Source organism: Protobothrops mucrosquamatus, unplaced genomic scaffold (assembly GCF_001527695.2).
Source record: "Protobothrops mucrosquamatus isolate PMUCROS unplaced genomic scaffold, P.Mucros_1.0 scaffold3233, whole genome shotgun sequence".
Lineage (NCBI taxonomy): Eukaryota > Metazoa > Chordata > Lepidosauria > Squamata > Viperidae > Protobothrops > Protobothrops mucrosquamatus.
The window spans coordinates 381,745-390,903 of NW_015389229.1; the positions used below are offsets into that span (position 1 = coordinate 381,745).

Sequence of the window (9,159 nt, forward strand, 5' to 3'; positions counted from 1 at the left end):
AGCTCTCCAGTGTTTTTTACACACAACTTGCCAAAGGGATCACGATGCTTCTAGTGATGTATTTAGAAAGATAAAATAATTTTAGGTCAAGTGACAAGCCTGGGAGCTCTAAGTGCCTCCACTTCTCCGAGGCAGGCAGATCTTTCTCAAAACAACCCAGGTGCAACTGATTGATGTGCAAAGGACAATGGGAGATCCAGGGGAGAAAGGAGGCATTTATCTTATGATTTTCACATGCAAAATGTTAGAACTGGCTTTTCCACTTCTGTACCCACACGGCTTTTCAATAACATATACTCTTGCAGGGGAAAAAAAAAGACTCAGAACTTTCTCTCTTGGCTAGCAGAGTGGGGCAGTTGACAGATGCAGAAATGAGCAGGCACTATGTAACTTACTGTAAATAAGAAGCTGTTCTAGACTTTATACAAGTTAAATGCAATATAGATTATTAACAAAGGGCTTTGATATTTTAACTTTGTTGTTGGTTCACCTGTTAACTACTTTGCCTCTCTATATACCAGATCGATGAAGGTCAAATTGGTTGTAAATAAGGTAGAACTTCATAAATTTTGGGCCTGCTTCGTAAGGGAAAGAAACTAATATTGCTCCACTATATTTATGAATATTCAAGTGGGGGATAATATATGTAAATCTGTTTTTGTCCTTTTGATGCACATTTTCCTTCTATTTAAATGTTCTGTATATCCTTGTGTAGTTTTTTTCCCCAAGTTTGTAATTTAAATTAATTTTTCAAATAAAATACATTTTTTAAAAAAGCCACTTTACGAGAAGCAAATTCATGGGGCTGCTCTTTATCTATTTTCTAAACTGCCTCTGAATTCATGGAAACATAGCATTATAGGCTTGGAAGGGACCCTGGAGGTCTTCTAGTCTAACCCACTGCTCAAGTCAGAAGCATTATACTATTCCCACTCAAATGGTTGTCCACTCTATTTCTGAAATAGACCTCATTTTAACAAGCTTCCACCCATTACTTCCACCCTTTACTTCTTGTCCTAAAATTCCACCCTTTACTTCTTGTCCTGCACTCAGGTGCCCTAGAGAATAAGTCAATCTATTCTTCTTTGTGACAGACGTTCAAGTACTGGAAGACAGCTATCATGTCCCTCCTAATGACAGTTTATCATCTTTGTTTCTCTTCTCTGTACGCTTTCCAGGGTCTCAACAACTTTTTTATACCATGGTGACCAGAATTGGACACTTTATTCTAAGTGTAGTGTCATCAGCACTGTGTAAAGCAATTCTATCTCTTCTTGCTGTCTCAACACTATTCCTTCTTGATGCAGTCTAGGAGAGCACTGGCTTTCTTGTGGAGCTGCAGCACAATACTGTCACAAGTGGTACTTGTCCATTTATCATGCGGCCCAGGGATACATGGCCTGCCCTTTTGGAGATCTCCTGGAGGCAGCCATCATTTTCAAGGCACCAACAAACCCTTAACACAGTCTATAAAGTGTTAAGGTAGCAAAACAGAAGAGTCTATCCCACTCCCACGCGACAGTGACCCAGAAGCAGCCACCATTTTGACACAGAGGCAGGCATGGCAAAATGGCAGCTGCTTCCACAACTCCACTGCATGGCCCAGGGATAAATACAGTGTAGAGTTCAAAGTAAAGGCTGCTTCCACGATGCAGTCACGCAGCCAAGAGATCCGTCTCCTGCCCTGTGTCCCCACTGAGGTTCAGAGATCTTCAAAATGTATGGAGGAGGAGGCTGTGATGCCTGGTAGGGTGGGAGTTAGGCCTAAGGATTGCAGGGATCCAGTAGAAGTAGGGACCCTGTGAGAAGGGAGACGCCTATGGGGACTATGTGGGGAATCTATAGGGGAGGGAAAAGCCTATGGGGACCTGTGAGAGAGGGAAAGGCCCAGGAGGACCCAAAGGTTAGAAGAGGGGAGGCCTTTGGAAGGCCAATCTGGCCCTGCGCTAGGCCTCCAAGAGCTTCCCCAAACTCTGAGGTAGCCACTGTTGCGCTTAACAACTTGCACATTCATTTGACGTTTTCATCAGAGAGAGAAAGGGGTGTGGGTAGTTCAGTAAGGTAATTTTATTTAACCACCATTAGAACATGCAACCAAAACTGGCAGACCCGATTACAGTTGTATCTCGAGGACTACTTATATGGTGGCAAGGGAATTACGGCGCTCATAATCTGGAGGACAGCAAGATAGAAGACAGAAACTCCACATGTTGGAATTCCATAATCAATATACAAAAACCGAAATCCAAGACCTTTTTTGAGGAATCCCACAACTAGAGTTGCCAGGTGTCCACTATTTGAGCGGACAGTCCGCTTTTTTCACATTATGTTCACTATTTTTTTTCACAAAATAGTGGACATTTTTTTTATTCAAAAGCTTTATGATGAAATGGTATGTAATCTAAAGCTGTACAGTCTAAGAGAATAAGGATAGGAGAATCACGTTTTGTCTTTTTTTTCATAAGTTAGAATGAGACAAAGATCAAATATCCATTGAACTCAATTCTCCGAAAAAATTATTAATCATACTGAATACGGTTCAGTAGTGAATTGCTATTCTACTGGAGGGCTAGAGGCAGAGAAGGAACGAGTTGAAACGATAGAGGATTGGCTTGCTAGAGAGAATTTGGGGGAAAGGGCAGAGGAACTTCCTCTTCCGGCTCACTTATGGGAGGAGGATGGCATCGCTGGTGCTTCTTGTGCAGTTTCGATGGTCGAAGCCGCTCCTGGGAGGTGAGTGGAGGGCAGGTCGGAGGAGAAGCCGGGATCAAGTCGGTCTGTTTAGTTTCCTCGGTGGTGTGGAAGCAGCGAAGGGGCAAAGCCGAAACATGGGTGATGCTGCATATTCTTTCTCTTCTCCAAATGATATTATCCTTAGGCTGCATGATATAAAATTGCTGCCTGTGATTTTCTGCTGGGAGATTTGGGAGATTTAAAAAGTCTTTGTTTCATATTTCTTAAATGTCTTGTGAAACAATTTTCAGCGTCATGGGAAATTTGTGGACTGACGAACGTAACCGACTGCTTGTACCATCAGTTCGAAGTGAAGTTTGTATATTTTTTAATATTTCTCAACGTTGTACTGAAATTAAAGAATTATTCCTTAAACACAAAGAATTGATCAAAGCTGCGCAGTCAAATAAAAAATACACACGACAGCAAAGTAAAATGTAATTTAATATTTTACATATTATTATAATATATTTGANAAGTTTGTAATTTGAAGTAATTTTTCAAATAAAATATATTTTTTAAAAAAGCCACTTTACGAGAAGCAAATTCATGGGGCTGCTCTTTATCTATTTTCTAAACTGCCTCTGAATTCATGGAAACATAGAATTATAGGCTTGGAAGGGACCCTGGAGGTCTTCTAGTCTAACTTACTGCTCAAGTCAGAAGCATTATACTATTCCCACTCAAATGGTTGACCAGTCTATTTCTGAAATAGACCTCATTTTAACAAGCTTCCACCCATTAATTCCACCCTTTACTTCTTGTCCTAAAATTCCACCCTTTACTTCTTGTCCTAAAATTCCACCCTTTACTTCTTGTCCTGCCCTCAGGTGCCCTAGAGAATAAGTCAATCTATTCTTCTTTGTGACAGACGCTCAAGTACTGGAAGACAGCTATCATGTCCATCCTAATGACAGTTTATCATCTTTGTTTCTCTTCTCTGTACGCTTTCCAGGGTCTCAACAACTTTTTTATACCATGGTGACCAGAATTGGACACTTTATTCTAAGTGTGGTGTCATCAGCACTGTGTAAAGCAATTCTATCTCTTCTTGCTGTCTCAACACTATTCCTTCTTGATGCAGCCTAGGACTGTATTGGTTTTATTGTGGAGCTGCAGCACAATACTGTCACAAGTGGTACTTGTCCATTTATCATGCGGCCCAGGGATACATGGCCTGCCCTTTTGGAGATCTCCTGGAGGCAGCCATCATTTTCAAGGCACCGACAAACCCTTAACACAGTCTATAAAGTGTTAAGGTAGCAAAACAGAAGAGTCTATCCCACTCCCACGCAACAGTGACCCAGAAGCAGCCACCATTTTGACACAGAGGCAGGCATGGCAAAATGGCAGCTGCTTCCACAACTCCACTGCATGGCCCAGGGATAAATACAGGGTACAGTTCAAAGTAATGGCTGCTTCCACGATGCAGTCACGCAGCCAAGAGATCCGTCTCCTGCCCTGTGTCCCCACTGAGGTTCAGAGATCTTCAAAATGTATGGAGGAGGAGGCTGTGATGCCTGGTAGGGTGGGAGTCAGGTCTAAGGATTGCAGGGATCCAGTAGAAGTAGGGACCCTGTGAGAAGGGAGACGCCTATGGGGACTATGTGGGGAACCTATGGGGGAGGGAAAGGCCTATGGGGACCTGTGAGGGAGGGAAAGTCCCAGGAGGACTCAAAGGTTAGAATAGGGGAGGCCTTTGGAAGGCCAATCTAGCCCTGCGCTAGGCCTCCAAGAGCTTCCCCAAACTCTGAGGTAGCCACTGTTGCGCTTAACAACTTGCACATTCATTTGACGTTTTCATCAGAGAGAGAAAGGGGTGTGGGTAGTTCAGTAAGGTAATCTTATTTAACCACCATTAGAACATGCAACCAAAACTGGCAGACCCGATTACAGTTGTATCTCGAGGACTACTTATATGGTGACAAGGGAATTACGGCGCTCATAATCTGGAGGATAACAAGATAGAAGACAGAAACTCCACATGTTGGAATTCCATAATCAATATACAAAAACCGAAATCCAAGACCTTTTTTGAGGAATCCCACAACTAGAGTTGCCAGGTGTCCACTATTTGAGCGGACTGTCCGCTCAAATAGTGGACACCTGGCAACTCTAGTTGCCAGTGGACATTTTTTTATTCAAAAGCTTTATGATGAAATGGTACGTAATCTAAAGCTGTACAGTCTAAGAGAATAAGGATAGGAGAATCACGTTTTGTCTTTTTTTTTCATAAGTTAGAATGAGACAAAGATCGAATATCCATTGAACTCGATTCTCCGAAAAAATTATTAATCATACTGAATACGGTTCAGTAGTGAATTGCTATTCTACTGGAGGGCTAGAAGCAGAGAAGGAACGAGTTGAAACGATAGAGAGAATTTGGGGGACAGGGCAGAGGAACTTCCTCTTCCGGCTCACTTATGGGAGGAGGATGGCATCGCTGGTGCTTCTTGTGCAGTTTCGATGGTCGAAGCCGCTCCTGGGAGGTGAGTGGAGGGCAGGTCGGAGAAGCCGGGATCAAGTCGGGCTGTTTAGTTTCCTCGGCGGTGTGGAAGCAGCGAAGGGGCAAAGCCGAAACATGGGTGATGCTGCATATTCTTTCTCTTCTCCAAATGATATTATCCTTAGGCTGCATGATATAAAATTGCTGCCTGTGATTTTCTGCTGGGAGATTTGGGAGATTTAAAAAGTCTTTGTTTCATATTTCTTAAATGTCTTGTGAAACAATTTTCAGTGTCATGGGAAATTTGTGGACTGACGAATGTAACCGACTGCTTGTACCATCAGTTCGAAGTGAAGTTTATATATTTTTTAATATTTCTCAACGTTGTACTGAAATTAAAGAATTATTCCTTAAACACAAAGAATTGATCAAAGCTGCGCAGTCAAATAAAAAATACACACGACAGCAAAGTAAAATGTAATTTAATATTTTACATATTATTATATTTGATGTTTTTGAATTTTAAGTAAAGTTTTGAAGTGATTATTTTAATACGTGTTAAAATGTTTGTAAGAAAATATATAATTTAATTGTAATTTTTTTTTTTACTTTTTTTACTACTTAACCCCCCCCCCCCGCTTGTCCGCTATTTTTTGGAAGCAGACCTGGCAACCCTACCCACAACTTCTGCAAAAGAAAATATTCAGTAATTTCTGCTGATTACCAGAAACAGGTAGTTAGCATTTATCAAAGTAAAAGTTTCCACTTTTCTCTCTCCACCTACTGGTCTAAATCTGAGATGTGTTGAATAAAAAGAATCAGGCCACAATTCAAAGAGTCAGTTTCTCACCTACACTCTCAAAGGGAGATAAGGAACAAAATTCAAGCCTTCTGTACACTCATCAACGTTTGCCTCATGTGGATTTTCTTGTATGCGATAAAGAGTGATTTGCGCCTAAAGTACCATCCACAGACTGGACATTTGAAAGATCTCCTCCATTTGAGTCCTCTGGGGTTTCACCAGATTTGAATTAAAACAGAAATCTTTCCCACAATCAGAAACCCTTTTTATCTTCTGTGTGAGTCCTCTGGTGTATCACCATATTGGAATTCTGACTGAAACTTTTGCCACAATCAGGACACTCAAAGGGTTTTTCTCCTGTGTGAGTCCTCCGGTGAATCACCAGGTGGGATTTTTGACTGAAACATTTCCCACAAACAGGACATTTAAAGGGTCTCTCTCCTGTATGAGTCCTCCGGTGTATCACCAGGACAGAATTATGACTGAAACGATTTCCACAATCAGGACATTTAAAGGGTCTCTCTCCTGTGTGGGTCTTCTGGTGAATCAACAGGTGGGAATTCTCACTAAAACTTTTTCCACAATCAGGACATTTAAAGGGTCTCTCTCCTGTGTGAGTCCTCTGGTGTATCATGAGGTGGTAATTTTTAATGAAACTTTTTCCACAATCAGGACATTCAAAGGGTTTCTCTCTTGTGTGAGTCCTCTGGTGTATCACCAGCTGGTAATTGTAACTAAAGCATTTCCCACAATCAAAGCATTCAAAGGGTTTGTCTCCTGTGTGAGTCTTCTGGTGACTCATGAGCTGCAATTTTGTAATGAAACTTTCCCCACAATATGGACACTGATATGATTTCTCTCCTGTGTGAGTCCTCTGGTGTTTCACTAGATTGGAATTGTGACTGAAACGTTTCCCACAAACCGGACACTCATATGGTTTCTCTCCTGTGTGAGTCCTCTGGTGTTTCACCAGGCTGCAACTCTGACTAAAACGTTTCCCACAAAGAGCACATTCAAACGGTTTCTCTCCTGTGTGAGTCCTCTGGTGTATCACCAGGTTGGAACTGTGACTGTATTTTTTTCCACAATCAGGACATTCAAATGGTTTGTCTCCTGTGTGTGTTCTCTGGTGACTCATGAGATGCGATTTTCTAATGAAACTTTTTGCACAATCAGAACATTCAAAGAGCTTCTCTCCTTTGTGAATCCTCTGATGAATCACTAGGCTGGAGCTCCGACTGAAACTTTTCCCACAATCAGGACATTCAAAGGGTTTCTCTCCTGTATGAGTCCTCTGATGTCTGACGAGGTGGGAACTGACACTGAAACGTTTACCACAATCAGGACATTCAAAGGGTTTCTCTCCGGTGTGAGTCCTCTGGTGTATTACCAGGCTGCAACTTTGACTGTAACATTTTTCACAATCAGGACATTCAAAGGGTTTCTCTCCTGTGTGAATCCTCTGGTGTATCACCAGGTTTGAATTGTAAGTAAAACATTTCCCACAATCAGAGCATTCAAAGGGTTTGTCTCCTGTGTGAGTCTTCTGGTGACTCGTGAGCTGGAATTTTGTGATGAAACTTTCCCCACAATATGGACATTGATATGATTTCTCTTCTGTGTGAGTCATCTGGTGTTTCATCAGGTTGGAATTGTGACTGAAACCTTCCCCACAAACCGGACACTCATACGATTTCTTTCCTATGTGAGTCCTCTGGTGTTTCACCAAGTAAGAATTCTCACTGAAACGTTTCCCACAATCAGGACATTCAAAGGGTTTCTCTCCTGTATGTGTTCTCTGGTGCATCACAAGGTGGGAATTTGCAATGAAACATTTCCCACAATCACAACACACATATGATTTCTTTTTTGTGTGCATTGTCTGGTGTATCATCAGGCTGGAGTTCTGACTGAAACTTTCCCCCAAATCAGAGCTTTCCAAGGGTAAAATGGTTGCTGAAGATGTGAAAAATGAAAAAGAAAAACACATATATTAAAGATAAAAAGCAAACATCCCACAGTGCTAAAATAAAATCTTACATTAGTTATGATTCATTTGACACATTGCAAGATTACTGAGATTCAAGTTCACATTTGCATTCAACCATGAAATTCTCTTTTTGACTTGGGTCAATCACAAATTCTTAGTACGGCAATTATTTGATAGAACCTCTGTATTGAAGATCAATACAACATATAACATAGAATAAATCATTTCAGACAAGTGGCCATCAAATCTCTTTTTGAAAGCCTCGACTGATGGAGCATCCAAAACCTCTGAAGGCATGCTATTCCATTGGTTGATGGCTGTAACCGTTAAGAATTTTCTCTTTAGTTCTAGATTGCTTCTCTCCTTGGTTAGTTTCCATTGTTTCTTTTGGTGCTTTGGAAAATAGTTTGACTTGTTTTTGTCTTTGTAGGAGCCCTTCCCATTAGAGCCGGTGTTCCCTCCAAACTGGCGGACGAAAGACCGGCCATAGCAATATGGCCTGTCACTAGGCTGCGGACAGCCGAAGTCATACTTACCATCTGGCAACATTAAAGCAGCGTGGAAGAGACTGGGTGAGATCTACCTCTCTTAAATTTTTCTACCTATGTAAGCTGCTAAAGTACTTTCCCCCCTGAGGAGAGGGAAGCAGGATTTTAGCCCTCCCTCCAGAAACAGCGGAGAACGATTATCCAGGGGAGTTTAAAATGTTGAAAAAATAATTGGATCCCAATCAGAATTTTACTTCCTAAAATTTGTAAACTAAAAGATTTTCTATTATCTATTTTTTACTTTCTATTTTTATTGAAGATCTGGGTTTTTCCTCATAAAACAGAAGAAAAACTGAAAAGATTAAAATCACTTTGAGACTCAAAGGAAATCTTTAAATGGTGGGGCGACATCCTGTGGCTAAACCTGAAACTGCAATTTATTATTCTCTAAAAGGGACTTGGCTGACAGCCCAGAAAATAAGATTCATGCAATCTTGAACACCAGCTGTGAGAGACTTAGCTGTGCTTTCTATTTAGTGAAAAAAAACAAACCTGTAAAAGCTTCTAATTTAACTCATCATTATGGAAGAAGACCAGGAACAGACTTTTCTTATGGAGGAAAATCAGGAACAAATTCTTGCTACGTTGAAAGCCATTTATCAAACTCTCAGATATGCAAACTCAAACTTTGATTATAACT

At 41.1% G+C, this 9,159-nt stretch overlaps 1 pseudogene; it reads right to left on the minus strand.

Moving 5' to 3' along the window:
- The window catches only part of LOC107297319, a 35,949-nt pseudogene extending 27,429 nt beyond the window's left edge, over positions 1-8,520 (minus strand).
- Between the last annotated feature and the right edge of the window lie 639 nt (positions 8,521-9,159).